This window comes from Panthera pardus, unplaced genomic scaffold, assembly GCF_024362965.1.
Source record: "Panthera pardus isolate Hobbes unplaced genomic scaffold, ASM2436296v1 HiC_scaffold_10, whole genome shotgun sequence".
Lineage (NCBI taxonomy): Eukaryota > Metazoa > Chordata > Mammalia > Carnivora > Felidae > Panthera > Panthera pardus.
The window spans coordinates 93,597,581-93,618,782 of record NW_026526655.1 but is presented as its reverse complement, the minus strand read 5'-3'; the positions used below and the strand labels follow the sequence as shown (position 1 = coordinate 93,618,782).

The 21,202-nt window shown below is 43.7% G+C and overlaps 1 long non-coding RNA gene across 2 annotated transcripts in view; it reads left to right on the top strand.

The window, feature by feature from the left end:
* Positions 1 to 21,202, top strand: part of LOC109270376 (uncharacterized) — a 153,998-nt gene that overhangs the window by 50,542 nt on the left and 82,254 nt on the right. Inside the window, exons 1-2 of one of the 2 annotated variants that reach the window (XR_002081504.2) lie at positions 19,080 to 19,178; positions 19,278 to 19,448. This is a non-coding gene — a long non-coding RNA (uncharacterized LOC109270376). Of the gene's footprint in view, positions 1 to 4,068; positions 4,210 to 19,079; positions 19,179 to 19,277; positions 19,449 to 21,202 lie in introns of those variants that run through there. The other variant, XR_002081505.2, reaches the window with a different exon arrangement.

Below are 21,202 nucleotides of genomic sequence, written 5' to 3'. Positions count from 1 at the left end.
GACCATGACTGATGCTCTTACACACTTAGATATGCACTTGGCATGTAACAGGGGAAGGCCCATTATAAAGGACTGAAAAATGGCATCAGAGTAGGAAACATGTATCCGGAGCAGAAAGCTGGGGAATGCAGTGTAAATGTGAGTAGGACAAATGAGTCATGAGTTGGAGGGCCTGGATGGCTCCTCTTCCCTGTCCAATACAATTACATTATATACCAACATTTTACACCAAAGGAAGACCCTGTTTAAGATTTTGTGGGGGTGGGCCTGGGGCTGAGAGGGGACTAGAAAGTGACTTGCCTGAAGATGCTTTAATCCTCAGGAATGCATCTCCAGGAAGCCCAGATCCAGGCTGAAGGAAAGTAATAGGAAGAAATCTGTAGATTCGGGAGTCTCACTCTTGGGGCCAGAACCCATGAGGGAAAGTCATGGGTTTTCTTGCCAATATGGCAGCCAGAGCTTTTGCCCAACATGGTTCCCCTTTTCCATTTCATCTAAAAACCAAAACTTGTTTTAAAACTTTTTTAATGCTTATTTTTGAGAGAGAGAGAGAGAGAGAGAGAGCGCGCGCGCTGCGCGCAATTGGGGAGGGGCAGAGAGAGAGGGAGAAGCAGAATCTGAGGCAGGCTCCAGGCTCTGAGCTGTCAGCACAGAGCCCCACATGGGGCTCAAACTCATGAACTGCAAGATCATGACCTGAGCTAACGTCAGACACTTAACTGACTAAGCCACCCAGGCGCCCCCCAAAACTTGTTTTTTAGAGGGAACCTATTCCACATAGCTTGGGAAGGAAAGTGGCCTTTCTCTCTCTTCCAGAGGAGAGAGGCCTCTCTAATCAGAACACCATTTTCCTAGCTTCAGTGATTAGTTCAAGGACGGACTTGTGACTCCAGCTGGTGTAATCTGAGTTCTTTCTGGAACTTGTGCTGGAAATGGAAAGAGTCACTTTTCTCTGTCAGCATTAGCTTTAAGGATGATATGACCAACAGGGTCTTGCCACCATGTGGAAGAGTCTGTGAAAGGAAAATTGAACTATTAAGTGCTTTTGATGGAGCTCCTGGATATAGTCTTACCTGAAGTCCAGCTCTGAACTTTGTAGTTCCATGTGCCAATTTCTTCCTTCTTTCCTTACTTTGTCTTTTTTTTTCCCTCTTATCGTAGTTTGTAATGATTTCTGTCATTTGCAACCAGAAAGTCCTGACTAATACGTCACCCTATATAGGTACCTAATACTAAACAGGTTGATGTCACATATTCAATATATTAATAGTAAATTTAATATTATGTGAATATAAGATTTAGTTTATTCATTCAACTAATGTACCAAAACTATGGTAGATACTAGTGATCAAATTATGAACAAGATAAACAAAATGGTTGATCTACCCCCATTGCCCTCATTAATATTCAGTTAGGTATTTTGTAACTATAACATTCAATTAATTCACTCAACCATTGCCTACTATATGCCAGGATAATATTATGATAAAAGAATGAACAAGGGGCGCCTGGGTCGCTCAGTCGGTTGAGCGTCCGACTTCGGCTCAGGTCATGATCTCACAGTCCGTGAGTTCAAGCCCTGCGTCGGGCTCTGTGCTGACGGCTCAGAGCCTGGAGCCTGCTTCACATTCTGTGTCTCCCTCTCTCTTTGCCCCTTCCCTGCTCATGCTCTGTCTCTCTCTGCCTCAAAAATAAATAAACATTAAAAAAATTAAAAAAAAAAAAAAAAGAATGAACAAGATAGATGTGGTTCCTTTCCTCATAAACTGTTAACTCTCTGCCTCAGCTTCTTCACCTACAAAGTGAGTATAATAGTCCCTAATTCCAAAAGTTGTTGTGACTATATGAGATATATAAAATGCTTAAAATAATTTCTAGCACATGGTCAGTGCTCAATAAATTGTAGATTGTAATTTTTAATACTGAAATTTTTGGAGATTCAAGATTTTCATTTATTTCTTTTTAAAGTTTGGTCATTTTCTTTTGTACTGCAATAAGAAGTAGTTTTGGGGACCAGATAATACGAGTTCGTATCCTGCTTCTTCCAGTTACTGATTAAAAGACTTTGGGCAAATCATTTAATTTCTCTGGGTTTTAGTTTGCTCATCTGTAAAATGTCAAATGGAATAATAATACCTTCTTTGAGATGGCACACAGCAGAAACTTAATTATTATTATTAATCCATGCACAGAAATATAATGATAACATTGCTTGAGGAAAAATCATCTCAGAGAAAGCAGTAATAACTATTATTATTTTTGTAAATAGCATTCAGAATCTCCACCTAGCCCAATTCTCATACTTTTCACTAAAATACTTCTGGGAACAGAAGAGGGGAAATTATCCTGAGGGTGGGAGTCTAGGGGAGGATGGTGACCCACAGTGGCCTCCTGCAAATGAGAAATCAATTTGTCTAAACTGACCAAGTTTTTGCTTTCCAGTGTATGCTAAATTCAGGCTATTTTAATATAAAGATGTTTTGAATTACCTATCAGTTAAATTACTTTCAGCCCTCTTCTCTCTACCTGACATGCCAGTAGGAAATGGCTGGTTTATTCTGGGGCTTCATGTGGGTCCACCCATCCTATGCATCCCTCACAGCTGCCCATTGGGGGGATTCTGGGCCCCCACTTTGAGAAACACAACCTAAGAGCATTCTGAGTGGCAGTGGGCTTGGAAGTGATGCCCTACTCAATGCCGTGTCACAAAGGGGTGGCCTCCCAAGACACCCACAGCACCAAAGTGAGAACAGGGGTAAGTGGACCCAGGTCAGCTTCTCCCTGCCTAATTTGGCAAATTAGTACTAGAGGCAACATATATTACATAATTCTGTCACCAAGATGATGAAAAGGCAGGATAAAGATGTAGAGAAGTACATCAGTCAGGGCAATAAATCCTAAAGGAATATTATTCCCCCTACCAGGCTGCCCTGGAAAGATGCTGGCTGAGGGAGAACCAGATACCAGCAGCTAAGCATAAGTCAGCCAGTAGGCTGAGAAGGGGGAGAACAGAGCAAGAAAAGAAGGCAGCTCGGTCATTGAGAGTGAATTGCATGCATTTGGAGAGTAGGGGTGATGGAAAACTTTAGGATTGGGCACCCCACAGTCTTTTAATATGATCAGGGTGAGACAAATGAGCATCAAATTTGCTGGAGTTGACCTGGAGCCGGCTGCATGGGCCATATGGTTTCCCTGACCCATAAAAGTCACTAAGTGAGGAAGTAATTTATTGCTGGAGATCGCTGTCCGCCCCAGAATATCCTGGTGTGTTCGCTTCATTGTTTCCTTAATATGGGAATGGGAGAGGAACCGGGCTGTGAGAGGGCTGGGGGTTGGGGGGAGCAAGCAGCTTTGGGTTATTTGCTCTAACAGTTAGACCCCGTTTATTGGAGAGGAGGAAGTTTGGGAAGTCTGATGCCTCTGCCAATTGCGCTGGGTTCACTGGAGTTTTTCCTGCCCGGCCGCTGAGTGACTTGTGGGAGAGGGAGAGAGCTGGGAGCATAAAGAGGGAAAAGGGGCCATGAACTTCAAATGAATAACTTGGCATTTGCACAGTTGGAAGAGAGGACATTTCATAAATGGCAAATCATTCCGGAGCCCAGGGAAAGAAGCCAGCCAATATGTCTAATGAATTGGTGCCATAAACGTGAGGGCTGTTTCCTCCCCTGAACATTGCAAATGAAACATCAAAACAATAGCTGCTGATAACCTCTCAATGGAAGCTGAATTCCGAGAGAGGTTCCTTTGCTCTGGTAGCTGTCCTGTTTAACAATGAGCCTCCTAACAAAGGCTCCAGACCAGGCAGCAGGAGCCTTGAAAGTTTGCTGGTGCAATTGAGAGTCTTTTCTTTCTTCTTCCTCTTCTCTTTTTAATAGCCCCAGGCTTCGCAGTAGCAATTATTTCAGAGAAGGTATCCTAGGTTTCTTACCTCCGTGTTATCTGAAGATGTTATCTGTATGAACTTGAAATAGGAGCTTTTGCTCCAACACCTGTCAGATCTGCCTCTGCTTTTAGCATAAAAAACCCATGTACTGACGCTAAGAACATTTTTGACTTTCTGTTTTTCAGGCTGCATGAAAACAGATTCTGCTGAATTGCTACCTGGACATTTAAAAAGAGCTTCCTTAGAGGATTCCTGACTTAGCTCTAGCAATCTTAACCATCACATGGGGTAAATTAACCCTGGATCATTTGTTTGCCCTTTGGCAGGTAGGATTTTCAAAAGTTAGACCCATGTAAAAATGTGCTCAAATAGTCCCTCAGAACAAACATTTTTCGTGGGCTTCTATAGCCCGCACAACACGTAAGGCATCTGTCTTCTCTCAGACTGAATCATACTAGCCACATTCTTTTAGGTCCTTAGCCACGGGCCTTTCTATCTTCCAGTACTTAAAGAACTAGCTACCACCTAGAAGGGTTGGTATCTGGGAAGGAAGATAGAAATCTGGAGGAGAATACAAACTCCAGTCATACCCGTAAATGGCAGTCATTTGTCCTCTGAGGCTGCTCTGGGAAGGAGGGGATGCTAGGAGTCACGTGGAAAACTTAGAAGAGAGGGGTGTAGTGCTCTGTCCTGTGTGTCTGTTTTAGCATTTGCAATTGTACAACCCTGACCTTCTTGTCTTATGAAAAGATCAGGGGCTGGGGAGTCAGGTGACCCAGATTTAAATCCCAGCTATATTAGGCTACTGGCCTGTGTGACTTTGGGCAAGTTTCTTAACCTCTCTGGCCCTTACTTTCCTTAGCTGAAAAGAAGGGCTCATGATACTTATTTCAAATAGGTTGTTGTGAAGATCAAATTCTGAGGCATGTTGGGAAGAAACTGGGATGAGTCCTTTATGTGTGGTCCAGCGGGGTTCCCCCCCCCCCCCCCATAGAAGAGGTGCCATGGTCCCACTCATTTAGTCTATTATCTCTTAACTCAAAAATCATATCCTTAAACTTTCCTTCTCCTAAAATTGTTCTTTCTGTGGGTAAACTTTCAACGGCTTCTATTCCAGTTTTTAAAAGGGATAACATCCATTAACACTTTGGCTTGAATTAGTTTAGGAACTGGCTAGATTGATGATGACATTGAAGGAGAAACATAGCAGAGAAGGGTGTGGAAATAAGTGAAGGCTTTTCAGGGACATGGAGCTCCATTCCTGGCTGTGACAAAGGGGAAGTATATAGTGGGGAGGGACTTAGGGCAGTGTTGTGGAGAGAGGAAGAAATTGAAAAATCCAAGAACCATTAGAAGATGGAAAGGGAGTACAGAAGAGGCAATTATGGGCATAGAGTGGCTGCTAGCTCCAGGTAGGAGGGACCACTCTTCCTTTGAGATACAAGGGAAGGGAGAAATCATGTGGGCTGAGAGAGACAATCCAGGGAAGAGAGGAGACTGGCAGAATTAGTTCAGTGGGTTAAAGGGTAAAGGGTGAGGCTTTGGAGCCAAGTAGCATAGATGTGTTCCTTTCTGGGAAACTAGCCATCTGATCTTAGGCAATCTGTGTATTTCCAATGATATGACAGTTACTACATCTATAAATGGGGATGGTATCTAATTTGAAGAGCTGACTCAATGACATATTGTAAAATACCCAGAACATGCAGGTTCTTAATAAAGAACCCACTGCATATCATTGTCATTGGCATTATCTGCTGACAGTGGGGATTTTGAATAGCCTGACGACTCAATGAGAGGGACACAATGTTTGGAGGGGCCACTGTGGAATAGTAGTAGTAACAAAAGGTAAGGGCTCAGTGGAAAGTAAGACAGAATGGATTAATAGTGGACCAAGTCCATGGTGTCTGGTGATGCCCAGCAACATCCTCAGCCCAGGATCAGAACTAGAGAACACAGAACTGGATGAGGGGATCCAGGGCTGGGGTCTGGTGTTTGGAACAAGCAGGTGGTTACAGAAGGATGGGGAATAGGTTTTTCCTGTGGTCTGCACTGCTGACAGCTGCACAAGGGGAAGGCAGAGGGGTCAAGTCCAGAAAGGTCTTGGTGACGGCAAAGAGCTGATGCCACAGTGGAGTGGAAGAGTGCAGTCAGAAGGGAAAGGCCTCAGCTGTGTACTCACCAGGGAAACAGCCTAGAAATACCAATGTGAAATGAGGCTGTGATGCAGGGACTATGGGGTCAAGAGGTCTGATGTGTTGTCAACAGGGATGGTGAAGTCCTGAGAATTCCTTGGTGGCCAGAAAGAATATGGACTGCAGTTATCCAAGAATGAAGAATTGGGTCATGGGGAGGGTCAGTAGTCAAGAAAAGCCATAATGTGAAGAGATGGCTTTGCCAGACCTAGCAAGTCCAGTAGGGAGAAAGACGCTTTGATGGAAGAATGGAGGGCAAGTTCTTGAACGGAGATGTGCATTTGGGTTTGGCTTGCACATTATTAAAAAAAAAAAAAAACTGAGCCAACATTTATATACTTTTGTAAAAAATAATCTTGATTTCTGACTTCTGTAGAAAAGTAGGATTATCTGGCAATCCTATGTCTGTATTCCTATATGTTGACATTTTACTATCCTCATTAGAAGGGGATGTGATTTGTCTGTTCATTATCCCCCCCACCCCCACCATTCCCTGTTGATCCCCAACACTGAGGTTAAATGTCATTTGTTATTTATTCTTGAACTTTCCCCCCCTTTTTTTTATGGTAAGAAAATATATGTGTATAGAATATGCATATGGAGGCATTTGAGTTTGTGACCTTGATTTGGAACAAAGCCTGTACCAATGAAACTAGGCCTAGATCCAGTGGCAGATGAGGGAACCCTAGTTGTTCTAGGAACTTTGTGACCGTAGTGCTAGGCAGAGAAGGGGTACAGGAAGATAGAAGTAGTGGGTCAGAAAGGACTGAAAGAAGGGAATAAAATGCTATAAAAATAAGAAAAACACAGTTCCTAGGGCTACTTGCCTGGGTCCCTTGAAAGTCTTCTTCATTCAAAGTGGTTGTACCTAGCTCCCTTCCCCATCATGAGGACTGGGCCAATGGGATCAGGGCTCTGTGGTAGATCCTTTGGTTTGCCTGTCCAGTGGGGAGTTATGAGGCCCCTACTTCATCTACTTCCTTGCTGGCCAAAGTTACCTTTTACTATAAGCTTTTGACAATGTCAGATTTTCCATTTTCCAGTCTTCCTTACAACTAAGGGTTAGGCACTATCTTAGTCTATTCGGGCTACTATAACAGATTACCATAGACTGGGTGGCTTATAAACAACAGACATTCATTTCTCACAGTCCTAGAAGCTGGGAAGTTTAAGATCATGGCACTGGCAGATCTGACATATGGTGAGAGCTCGCTTCCTCAGAGATGGTGCCTTCTCACTGTATGCTCCCATGATGAATGGGGTTGATGGTGGGGATGCAGCTTTCTTAGGCCACTTTTACAAGATCAGTAATCCCATTCATGAGGGCTGTGCCTTAACCCAATCATGTCCCAAAGGCCCCGCCTCCTAGTACCATCACTGTGGGGGTTAGAGTTTCAACAAAGGAGTTTTGGGGGTTCATAAACATTCAACCTACAGTAGGCATGTGGTTCAATTATGGCCAATGGGGCTTGAGGGAAAGTTTCTTGGGGGAACTTTGGGGAACATTTCTTCCTTAATCAAGCATGATTCATGAGAGGAAGCATTCATTTTCTTCAGTCAGATGCTGGGGTGTTCATTTAGATTGCCATCACCATGACACCCATCTTGTGCCCATGATGGGACAAGCCAAAGGATCTAGCCAGCATGCCAATCCTGGGGGGGCATGGAAAGCTGCCAGGAACCTGGGTCCTTGATGACATTTTTGAGGCACTGAAACAACCTCCTACCATCCACCTCCGGAATATTTTATGTACAGTAATACATTTTCATCACTGTTTAGGCTGCTTTAAATTAGATGTGTTGTTCCTTGCAGCCAAAACCATTGTAAAGAATAGAGACCTTATTCAGAGCTGGGTTTATTTTTTTTATTTTTTATTTATTTTTTTAATGTTTTTATTTATTTTTGAGACGGAGAGAGACAGAGCATGAGCAGGGGAGAGGCAGAGAGAGAGAGGGAGACACAGAATCCAAAGCAGGCTCCAGGCTCCAAGCTGTCAGCCCAGAGCCTGACGCGGGGCTCAAACTCACGGACTGTGAGATCGTGACCTGAGCCGAAGTCGGACGCTCAACCGACTGAGCCACCCAGGCGCCCCAGAGCTGGGTTTATTAATGGGGATGCAGGCCGGTGAGCTGGGTGTCCTCCCAGCAATTGGATAAACACAGTGTTATTTTCCTAGTGGATCCATTTAATTTGATGACAGCTCAAATAGTACTTTCATATGAAAACAAACATGGATAACACTGGTATGGCGTATACAATTCATAAGATAAAACATGAGTCTTGGGGCTACTTCCAGGCAAGTTTCCCAGAAGCTTGGGAGATGGTAAGATGTATATACATAGTGCTTCTCTTTCTATTGGGAACAAGACATAAGACAATTCAAATTAAACTGCAGTTAGAAAGATTAAGTTAGACACAGGGAAGGATTTTGTCTATTATGATTATTAAAGGGACTCTACACGGGAAATGGTATAGGGCAGTGGAATATCAGAGCTTTGGGAGTTTGAAAGAGAAGAGTATTGTGGTTTCAAATGCAGTTTTGCCTGAACTAGTTTTCTCCACTTTCTAGATCCTTGTCAATACCTTGTCATTGTTTTCTATTTGTGAAGAATAATGGTTTTGGGTTTTTGTTTTGTTTTGTTTTGTTTTCTCTCAGAGGAAGATTGTGTTCCAGACCCTCCAATGTTTCTTTGGTGATTTATCCTTTGTTTTAATTTAATGTGCTACTCTAATGCTGCCCTGGGGTTTTCCTTTAAGTAGTTAATGTGAATGAAGGGAGAAAATCGCCAGGAGTCAGCCAAATGTTGAGACAGATTGTAAATACCTGTAGGGAAAGTATTTAAGCATTTCCGATAGGAAGGATACTGTAAATTTTACATGCGAGGGCTCTGCATCAAAGCCCAGATCCCAGCTTTTCTCCCCACTTTGTGACTTCATAGACAAGATCAGCACAAAGAACCCACTGTTTCCACAGGCATTTACATCACTGCTCTATCTTGTTATTCCTGACTTCTTGCCAATCATATTGAGAATTTCTTAAGGGGAGTAGAAAAAAGAATAATCAAACCAGATTTGCCTCCTTGACAGTGAAGAATAGAAAGAAAAGGCTCCCAGAGACAGGCTTTTCTTTTCTTTTCCCTCTTTATTTTAGCTGTATGTTTTAACTTGACACTCTGCCTTTGAGAGCCCCTGGAGTCCAAGCTGATGAAAAGCAGAGTTATTTTCTTCCACGGCTCAAACTCACATTAATTTTTTTTTTTTTTAAACAGGAAATTTGGAGAAGCATTGCTTTAGGGAATAGGCCCATCACACTTCTTCTCCGGCTTATAAACCCATATTCCAGGCCCCTAGACTGAGGATGTGGTTGCTCCTTTTGGCTCTGTCAGCAATGGCAGGCACAGAGGGCAGCAATAGGAGGGTGGAAGGAGAGGTGGAAAAGTCTCCTCCAATCTGCGTTCCAGGGGCATCTGCTCCCCCTTTTGAAAAAGGTTTCTTCTGTGCTAGCTTGTTTATCCAGGCCAGACCTGCTCTAGCAGTTCTCTACTTCAGCCGTTAGCCTCTCAGCAAGCTAGAGTAGGTCCTCTTCCTTTGTCTACTCATTCAGTCTTGCAGCAAGTTGAGTAAGCACCTAATCATTGTTGCAAAAGCTGACATTGTGTGTGTGTGTGTGTGTCTGCCATTTCTCAGAAGGAGGAGTGGAGGGGAGGGTTAAGAGTGTGGAGTCTGAAAGCCCAACTGTTTAAGGGTGAATCTTGACTAACCAAATGACCTTGGCCAAGTTCCCAAACCTCTGTAGGTCCTGGATAATAGCATCCCACCAGCTTCTTGTGAGGATTGAATGAGGTATTTTATTCTTAAAGCTTAGCCCATCTACCTGGGAGGACATAGCTGGTAGATGGTTATTGTTGGGATCATTGTCAATAGTGTTCAGGAACCCACAAACATGGTGGCCCTTCCCATGGAGCTCTTCTCCTTTTCTGGGCATTTTCAATGTTTATTTATTTATCTTGAAAGAAAGAGAGAGAGAGAGAGAGAGCGAGCATGCACACATATTGGTGCAAATGGGGGAAGGGCAGAGAGAGAGGGAGACAGAGAATCCCAAGCAGGTTCTGCACTGTCAGCACAGAGCCCCATGCAGGGCTTGAACTCACAAAGTGTGAGATCATGACCTGAGCCAAAACCAAGAGTTGGACGCTTAACCAACTGAGCCACCAGTTACCTCTTCAGGGCATTTTCTTACCATTTTTATTCCCTGAGCCATCTTCTGCCCACCTCAGTGATTCACCAAGTGAATATTCAATACCTACCAGGAGCTCTGCACTGTACTCAGTGCTGTGGGGTGACAAAAAGAATAGGTGCTATTGGGCCCTTAAGGGGAATTCTGCCTGAGTTGTGTGCTGACCAGTGGGAGGGTGCTGGGAGGGAGTCAGTGTGTTAGGGAGGGAATGGAGAAGGACTGGATCCCACCCTGGTCTGCAGCAGAACCCTGGGTAAGTCATTTTTCCCTCCTGGGGCCTCATCTTCCCCATCTGTAAAAGCAGAAGATTGGTCAACGGTGTTCAAACTTTTTAGGCCAGGAACCATAGTAAGAAATGTCGGGGTGCCTGAATGGTTCAGTCAGTTAGGCGTCCAACTCTTGATTTCAGGTCAAGTCATGATTTCACTGTTTTTGAGTTTGAGTCCCACACGGGGCTCTGTGCTAACAGTGGGGAGCCTGCTTGAGATTCTCTCTCTTCCTCTCTCTACTCCTCCCCTGCTTGCTCTCTCTTAAGAAAAAGAAAAAAGTGTCCACAGTTTTATGTCGTGACCCTCAGACCTATGTATATAACTGAGATAATACTTTTATGAAAAAATAATTACCCTTACTATGTGAAATTCTCTGTGTTTTCTATTTTTTTTTTTCTGTGTTTTCTATTTTTAAAGAATGCTGATCATAACCCTTTATATTGACTTCCTGACCCCTAATGGTTCAGTTTGAAAACCCTGGACTAGATGATCCCCAAGGAGCATTTTAGCATAAACTTTCCATAATTTTAGATCTACATGGGCTGCTTGGATTTAAGAGAAGAAGGAATAATTAATCTCCCAGAGTAGTGACTGGCTAGAGCTCACTAGATTAATTTTAAAACAATTATATGTATATATAGATGGTTGGCTCTCATACTAGCTTTCTGGAATTCAAGGACATGGTCTAATGGAAAAGAAGAGGCTAATTGTTGGGATTCATTTGCTGGAGCATGATGAGGCTGCAAATAGTTACAATGTGCATTGCTCATCTGAATTGGGTTTTCATTTGTGGAAAGAGAAGAAAGAATCCTGTCATTAAAGTTTGTTCCTGCTCTCTAAAGTATGGGAATTCTGGAAAGAATCCACTCTCCTCAAGGAAAAAAAAAAAAAAAAAAAAAAGCCAGCTTGTTTTAATCCCTAAATGGATACAGTCCTGTGAATTAGGACTTGGGAGAAAGAACTTCCCTGCCTATGTAAATGTTTGTTTTTGCTCTAATGTGTTTGTCCATTTGCTTGACTGCTCAGGAGATAGTCATCTAGAAACACAAACTTCAGGAGAAATTTAAAATCCAGAACAAACAAAACCCACCAACCCAACCCCCACAGACAGAAAATCAACCTGTGACCACCTAATGTGACGTCCTTAGGCTGTCCTTTCACATTTCAGAGAGAAAACTTACATCGCAGTGGGCCTTTCAAGACTAGGCTCTGTACTAGGGCTTACAAACACCCAGGGATTTCGGGGAAGCCCCTTCATGCTATCCTGAGTCAAGTGAAATCAAAGACTTTTCTACTTTTTTTTTTTTTTTTTTTTAAACAGAGGGCTCTCTCTTGCTCTTTGCACCCAAAGGAAACTTCTGGAATTTTCAGTGACTTTCTGGGATCAATGGCTTTTTTTTAACATCTTGAGATTTTCTAAGCGCTTCCCTTAGTTTGGAACAAAGCCTGATCAACACCTGCAGACTGACAGGCCCTTTGGGAAAAATGTCAGCCTGAACTTTCATGGGTGCAGACTTTGTCTTAAAGAAGTCAAGGCAGGCTTTCTGTTCTTTCAAACTGTTGTCTGGCCTAGACTTTGCTCAAAAACACAGGATTCTGGGGGCTCCTGGGTGGCTCCGACGGTTGGGCGTCTGATTCTTGATCTGGCCTCAGGTCATGATCTCATGGTTTCGTGGGGTTTGGGCTCCGTGCCTGGCTGCATGCTGTCAGTGTGGGGCCTGCTTGGGATTCTCTCTTTCCCTCTCTTTCTGTCCCTGCCCCGCTAGCATTCTCTCTCTGAATAAATAAATAAACTTAAGAGAGAAAAAACAAAACAAAACACAGGATTCTGAGTCAATGGGTTAGGCAAGTTTGTTAACCTCCCATGCCTCTGTAAAATACAGCTAATAATAGTATTGAATTTATAGGATTAAATTAAATAACACATATACAGTGTGTAGAATCAGTGGTAGGTTAGTCAGTAAAGAGCAGCCTCTAGTGTTCCTGTTGTTTTACACATTATCCCAGGAATAAGGTGGAAAATTCAGAGGCAGAGATGGAAAGAATGATGCTAAAGGAGGTACCACTTGCCTAAGACCATGTTATAAGTCCAGAAGAATGGAACCAAGATAGTATTATTGGCCCATCCATCTAACTGGGGCACGGGAGGGAGGTGGCTATGCAGTCTTGGTGAAAACGGGTCAAGAGAGAGTGCTCCAAGAAATGGGGATAGAGATACCAACCCTGAAGGGTTGCTAAAAAGATAAACTTAGCGGATGAAGCTTTTGATTGGAACTTGGCACATGGCAGGGCTGGATAAATGGTGACTATAATAATAGCTTTCTTTTACTACAGCTCAGCCCCTTCATTGGAGCTTCAGGCTTTCTGAATTCAGAGCCTTCCTCTAGGTAAGGAAATGGCAGTTTGCCGGAATACAATGGTCTTTTTAAGGCAGCCGAGATGCTTATCTTATTCCAATATTTACCCTATTGAATAGGATTTGGGTGGCTTACTTTTCTATTCCTCTGGGGAGTAAGGTTTCACTGTGTTAAGTTGAATATCAACTTTTAAATTAAAAATGGATAAACCTGAAAGAAAAACCCTTTTTTGACCCAGGGAAGAAAAATGCTCTGCTGAAATCTGGCTGGGATTCTTCCCCACCCCACAACCTTAGGGCCAGGGAGCCCAGGGGAAAGCTGGAAGGGGTTTGGATTGGGTGAAATAACCACAGACGTTTAGCAGGAACCCTATCCAGGCTCATGGTGAACATCTGGAATGTTCTAGCATTTGATTGCGTATCACTGGATGGTAACTTGTCCTGAGTGCAGAGCAGCTGTTGACTGAGCCAGAGCTCTCACCTCCACCACCCCACCCCCCACCAGGTGGCCCTAGGTCTGGTCAGCCTTCCTGGTTTAGGCTAGGTTAAATCCTACACCATTTATTTTGTTCCAGTTTGTCTCAAATCAGCCCCAGGAAATAGAATCAATGATAACAACTTCTTTAAGTAAGAAGAACAATGGCCAAATTAGCCCTGTGGGTATAGGTGTGTGTTCAGCTATCAGCACTTCTCCTTAGGGAAGACTTCATAATCACTACCAAAAGTTTTCCCTTCAGGTAAGACTCAAGACAACTGTGTGTATTTGGAATATCCAAAAGTTTCAAGTGTTTTTTCTTTTCCAGGACTGTCAAGGACTAGATATATTTGTGTTTTTTTTTTTTGTTTTGTTTTTTGTTTTTTAACATTTATTTATTTTTGAGACAGAGAGAGAGCATGAATGGGGGAGGGACAGAGAGAGAGGGAGACACAGAATCGGAAGCAGGCTCCAGGCTCTGAGCTGTCAGCACAGAGCCCGACGCGGGGCTCGAACTCACGGACCGTGAGATCGTGACCTGAGCTGAAGTCGGACGCTCAACCGACTGAGCCACCCAGGCGCCCCAAGATATATTTGTACTCAGATAATCTTCTCAATATAACTCTGTAAAACAGGGTTTTACAGTTGAAGAAACTGAGGCATAGTGCAGTTGGGTCACTTCAGGATTCAATAGCTGGTGAAGGACAGAGCCAGTGTTTAAAAGTGTGTGCATACAATTCTTAGCATGATACTCTTGCTGGAGCCATTTTTGGAAACTGAGCAAGCTGTGGGTGTGTAAAGGTGGTGGCTTTTATTTCCCTCAGTAAGCTTCCATCAGGTTAGAGGATAGGACCGGCCAGAGGAAGTGAAAGAAAAATGAGAGAAAAAAAGATATTGCTTGTGAAATTAAGATTCAGGTTCCAGCATGTGTTTATGTGGTACCAACTAAAATTCTTTAGATTTCCAAGATACTGGGAGGCAGGGAGGACACTCAGCCTCTTCTACCCCACCTGAGTAATTTCATTTGTTCTATTTAGTTGATGGAGGAATCATGGACAAGTTGTCCAGGGAGAAAAGACTGGAGTTGTGACAGACAGTGGGCATTCTAGTCTTCACCTTTCTTGGAAGCTGAGGCTATGTGAAAAGAGAAGATGGGCAGTAGCTGCCCATGAGCTCATGAGAAAAAAAATCTCAAAGCAATGCTTAAGTGTTACACTAGCAAGGCCCTCCTCCCCCAGACTTCTACTTTCAAACATGAGAATTTCTCCAATGATGTTTTGAAGTCTCCCATCAGCACAGAATTGCTTATTCACTTTGTTCAATCCATACATAGGTGTTTATTGAGAATTGTCTGTGTGCCAGGCACTTTTATAGAACCTAGAGATATAAGGATGAAAATATGGACAGGTATGATGGCATTAGCAACAATAACAAAAACTGTAATATAATGAACAATGGTACAAACAACATTAAAATTAATAAACAGAGTAGGATAAAATAGCACTGTATATGCCAATTATCAAGTCAGTATCCATAATATGTAAAGAGCACTTATAAATCAACAAGAAAAAGACACACCCAGTAGAAAAAAGAGCAGAGAATAGAAACAAGTTATTTCCAGAGGACTGGGGGGGAAGGCCCTTGCCTTGTATTCAGGGTTTAGCAAAGGAGGAAAATTCATTTATAAGTGATAAGTGCTGTGAACAGAAGTAAGTACAGAGGAGTTACATCACCTGTGTGTTAGTTTCAGAAGTTCAAAGGTAGCAAAAATCAACTGAGTAAAAATTACCCTTAATAGATCTCTTAAATCCCCAATGTACTGTTTACCTGATTTTGTGTATACAAACCTTTACCTCTTGGCATTTAAGAAGCACTGGTAGAGACTAAGTGAAGGAACAGAAAGAATACAGAGGTCTGGAGATTCAATCAGTTCTGTTCTTCCAGTGGAGGGATATAGGCCAGGTTGGGCCTGTTGGGTTTGAGGTGTCCTGGGGACCTCTGGTTGGAGCTTTCCAGCGCAGTTGTACACATGGGTTTAGGCTTAGCTCAGAGCTGGGAAGAGAGTACTGGGACCTTGCATTGAGAATCAGCTGCTGCTGGGGAGCCTGCGTGGCTCAGTCAGTTAAGTGTCTGACTCAGGTCATGATCTTACAGTTCTTGAGTTTGAGCCTCACATCGGGCTCGCTGCTGTCAGTGCAGAGCCTGCTTTGGATCCTCTGTTTCCCTCTCTTTCTGCCCTTCCCCTGCTCATGCTCGCTCTTTCTCTCTCTCTCAAAATAAATAAACAAACATTAAAAAAATGTGGTTTGCACATGTTACAGTCGCTACTCTAACTCCCAGTTTCCATATTAATCTCTTGCCTTTTGTTTTCTCTTATGCTTCATTAGTATTCAAAAAAATTTTTGGAAGTAAAATTCACACAACACAAAATTTACCATTTTATTTATTTATTTATTTATTTATTTATTTATTCATTTATTTATTTAGAGATAAAGAGCTAGTGTGAGTGGGGGGGCAGGGGGGAGAGAGACTGGGAGAGAGGATCCCAAGCAGGCTCTGTACTGTAAGTGCAGAGCCAGAAGTGGGGCTCGAACTCATGAAACTGTGAGATCATGACCTGAGCTGAAGTCAAGAGTCAGATGCTTAACCACTGAGCCACCCAGGTGCCCCTTAACTGTTCTAAAGTGTTCAACTCAGTGGCTTTTGGTACATTCACAATGTTATGCAACCATCACTGCTATCTAATTCCAGAACAGTTTTGTCACCCTGAAAAGAAACCCCTTATACATTAAGTGGTCACTTCCCCTTTCCCTTTCCCCACAACCACTGGCAACCACTAATCTGCTTTCTGTCTGTATGGATTTTCCTATTCTGGAAATTTGCTATAAATGGAAACATATATGTGGCCATTTATGCCTCATCACATGGCAAATGCTTTCAAGGCTCATCCATGTTGTAGCATGTATCAAGTGCTTCATTCCTTTTTATGGCTAAACCATATTCCATTTTAATAGATACACCAATTAAAAAAATCTGTTTATCAGTGGATGGACATTTGGGTTGTCTCATTACTCTTTTTAAAAATATTCTTGGGGGGGCGCCTGGGTGGCTCAGTCGGTTGAGCGTCCGACTTCAGCTCAGGTCACGATCTCGCTGTCCGTGAGTTCGAGCCCCGCGTCGGGCTCTGGGCTGATGGCTCAGAGCCTGGAGCCTGCTTCCGATTCTGTGTCTCCCTCTCTCTCTGCCCCTCCCCCGTTCATGCTCTGTCTCTCTCTGTCTCAAAAATAAATAAACGTTAAAAAAAAAAAAAAACTTTAAAAATATTCTTGGAGTGCCTGGATGGCTCAGTTGATTTAGTGTCCGACTTTGGTTCTGCACATAATCTTGCAGTTTGTGGGTTTGAGCCCCCCCCACCATCGGGTTTGCCTCTGTTAGTGCAGACCCCTATTTGGATCCTCTGTCTCTTTCTCTCTGCTCTTCCCCCACTTGCACTCGTTCAAAAATATACTAAGCATTCAAAAAATATTCTTTGGTGTTGTATATAGCTTATAGCCACCTCAAATTCTTTTTTTTTTTTAATAAGGCACAAGACAGATAGGCAATTAAAATTTATATATGTGTCTATGTATGTATATAGCTGCATGTAAGATTCTGTACAGTGACCAATACAAATAAAGTATTGTCATCATTTCTGAGCTCAGATAATAAAGTGTGGTCTCTAATTATTCAGTGAGGTATTCATCCATTATTTGTGACCAGTTCTGAGTCTCTCCTGGGTCCCTACATTTCGCTTAGAGGTTAAGGTGTGTCTGGAGATGTGATCCATTTGTCCTGGTGATAACTGCTCACCTGACCCACTGCCCCTCACCAGCACAGACACCTCTTCTTCCTTGGAGTCAGGAACAAGAAAAGGGAGCAGGATTGGACTGCTTTTCCCAAGTCCTTTTTGTTCTTTTTTTTTTTTTTTTTTTAAGGTTTATTTATTTTTGAGAGAGAGAGGGAGAAAGAGAGAGACAGAGCATGAACAGGGCAGAGAGAGAGGGAGACACAGAATCCAAAGCACAGAGCTGTCAGCACAGAGCCCAACTCGGAGCCCAAACTCACAAGTGGTGAGATCATGACCTGAGCCCAAGTCGGAGGCTCAACCGACTGAGCCACCCAGGCGCCCCTCCAAGTCCCTTTTGCTGTTTACAACCATGGATGGATTTGAATTAAAATGAGGTCATGGGATATTAAGATGACAGTGCAGTCTGTGGGGTGCGTGAATCACCTGTGTGTGTGAAATGCCCATGGCTGTTTGGTAGAATTCAGGCTCCAGTCTCTGTTTTCTTCTGTGGGTGGGTTTAGGAGTGGATAGCAGACGTGTCATTGGAAATGCATGTGCTCCGTGGGCATCCAAGATCACCTCTCTGCCTCTACCCTCCCCCTTATCTGGACTCACAGAACAAAACTGCATGAAAAGCCTTCCTGAACAGGAAAAAGTGGCCAAACTTCAGTTGGTTCTGTTTTTGGAGAACTTAGTTATGTGCAGCAGCCTGAGCCGTACCTTGATGGTGGGAAATAAGGATAGGATCAAGGCAAGGATGTGCAGTGGGTGTCTTTAGGGCCACTCTGCTAGTCAGTAGTTCTGGAGGGCAGCTGAGGAGGCCAGGAGAGATTCTTCCTGGCTGTCCTTGGCTATTACTGATGGCTGTTCTACTGTCTTAAGAACATGCCAAGAGAGAGTCAGAGTGCTGGGCTGGTCTCTGGGAACAACGACAACAACAACACAGTGTCTGAAATCAGTTCAAGACATTCAAGGATGGGCCAATTCCTATGGCTTTTTTTTTTTTTTTTTTTTTTTGGTGGGGGTGATGAGCCTGTCTGGGGGCATAAATTCCTAACCTTTGAATTCTTACCAGAAAGTGTGGCTGTGTAGTCCTGTGATGAGGTCACTCAGAGCCACTTTGTAGATGCAGAATTCCAGGCTAATTGAATGGAGCAGCTGGCTCCAGTGGGCATGTTTTATGTTCTGATGATCTCCAGAACTGTCCTGTGTGGTAAAATGTACTCCCCACCCCTCACCCCACCCTCCCATAGGCAACTTGGTGAGCAAGGTGGCAGCAGCAGAAGAGGGCGTGTGGACACTGGGCTGGTTGGGTTGGTTAGGTTGGGTCTCTGACCAGGTGAGAAATGTCAGACTTTGGGTTCTTTAGAAGTTTAAGTTAGACCATGGTTTCAGATCTGGGTTGCAGATCTCATGAGAAGTAAGAGAAATTGAGTGCATTAGAGACATAAGATCACTAGAGACAGCCCATGTTCCAGTTCCAGAGGGCCCAGGAGGGGGACAGTGGGCCAGAAGCAGGATCACATATGATGCAGACTCATGCACACATGTGATGTTCCTGTGTGAGCACATGTGCACTCTGAATGTGGTGTGTATATGTGCATCTAGGGTTTGTGTGTGCAGAGGGTGCTGGATGTGTTTATGTTTTGAGACCAGTGTGCAGATGTGAATGTGAGCAGGGGGCCCTAAGCACTTGCAAGAACTTTGGTATGTGAATTTAGAGGTTGGCAGGTGTGCAGTGGTGTTTGGGTTGTGGGTTGGGCTGCTTGTGAATTTAAACCTCACATGTGGTCAAGGCCAACTGTGCTAAGTAACTTGTCTTCTGAGGTTTGCTGTTCTTAAAGGCTGTCAGGAGTCGAGAATCTGGGGTTGCACTTAGATCTTTTTAGGGTTTCATTTACTGAAATTAATGGAGCTGTGAAACCTACTGCGAGAGGTAAGTAGAATTACTGGGATCTTAATAATAAATGCGTGCTGACCATTCTCAGGAAAAACTTTCTCCTGCAAACCTCTGACTTCTAGTTTCTGGTTCTAGCTTCTGAGTTCAGATGCCTTCCACAGGCTATAAACTCAAAGACAACTCATAGGTTTAAATTGCATCTCGAGCTGTCAGCAACTCGGATGGACCATACTTGGGGGGAGAGAGAAGAGAATCAGAGTCACCTTAGAGTTGGAGAGACCTGCAGAGCTGTTGACGAACTCCTGGGTGAGTTAGGTGTGCTGAGTTCTGGATTGGGTTATGCTGGCTGACCATGGATGAAGAGATGCTTCTGGACATAGTGGCTCATGTGCAAGACCACGGTGTTGTTGGGCATGGACTCTCCACACCCCCTTCATGTGCGATGGTGTTAGGATTTCAGGCCACCAGCTGCCCGCCCATGGTTTCAGGCCACAGTAGTGGATCTCCAGTAGTGTTTCTGCACCTTTTGTACCACTTTGGAAAGGTAGCAGTGCAGGTTTCTGGAAAAATGATCAATTGTTCCTAATGGACAAAGCCCTTTAGTTTGCAACCAGTCGATACATGTTCACAAAATCAATATTTTCCCACAAAACTATGTGTTTTCTGGTGTTTCAGGCAGTGTTAAAAGGTAGCAAAATCCACTGGTGCCTTCCATGCACCAAATAGATGCTGAGCTGCCTGCCCTTCACGGACCCAGGATTGCTCTCCGCACCCTGTGAGGCAGGCACTATTATCCACCTTTCAGGAATGAAAAACAGAGGCACTGAGAAGTTAAGTAGTGGAAGCTTGTGTGCTTCACCACTCTGCTAGTCTCTTGTCTCACATTCTTAATATCTTGGCTACATAGAATCCCTTTCTTCATCTAAAAATTCGCTGATAGGAAAATGCATTGTGTTTGAAGGGAGAAGCACAATCCCAACAGATTCCACATAGTGACAAAACCCAGTCCCTCTACTGAGCAGGAGAAAGCCTAGGCTGGAAGCAGCAGACTGGAGCATCCCAATCCGGGAACCAGCTTCCTGCAGCCCACAGCCTCCTGGTGGAGGGAGGGGGAGAACCTTGAGGCGTGGGGGTGGGTATAAGGTGGGGGGCTGGGGGATAGGCTTGTGGGGCCAGCCTAGAGAACCTTTGGTTTCAGGCCCTTCTAGTAAAATTAGCCCAGTGCTCTGTTTCCAGTGATAAGTGGTGGGATTTCATCCCTCCAACAAAGACCCTTTGACACATTTATTAATGAATTATTAAACATAATGTTTGGAGACATTTTCCTGTTAAAGAATAATCCTCAAGTCCTTGAAAATGGATCAGTGCCCCTCCTAAGTCCCTTTCAAAATCTTCCTCCCCACCAGCATAGCTGCTGGGTTTTGTGCCCTGAGACTGACTGAGGTGCCTTGCACAGGCCGCCACTCTTTGTTTTTCCCTCCTCACAAGTTAATTTTCCCAGGGTCATGCGGCGGCAGCTTACTATGGACACAGCATTTTCCTGCAAGATATTTTCTGAAGCCACCAACAGCCTTTTGGTTTTCAGCATCCTCATTTAAAGAAATTTGCATTAACAGCTCTTTGGGCCCCCTCATTTACATACATGTTTGAAAGGGCAGGAGCTTGGGGAATGCGATGAAAAAAACGTGAATGTGCTGGTATTGCATGCTCCGCAGGGATGCCCACAGCTTTCAAAAAGTAGACATTTAACTTCCAGTTATCTCACTATGTTTCTGTGCAGTGATGGAGTCTGGGAAGAAAATAAATGCTGCTTGTTCATTTTTTCCTACCTTTGCCTCTTATGACAGAGAACAATGAGAGAACAGTTTTTTTTTGTGTGGAACGGTTTTTCTGGGGGTGGGGGAAACAGGGCATTAATTAAGACCCATTAGGGAATGAAATGGAATGTGTCCTAAAGGAGCCGAAAATGTTTTGCAGTTAGTACCGGATCTGATTTGGTGCAGTACCCTACAGGCAAGATATCTTTGAGTTTATGATTCTGAGAATCATTTTGACCTGTG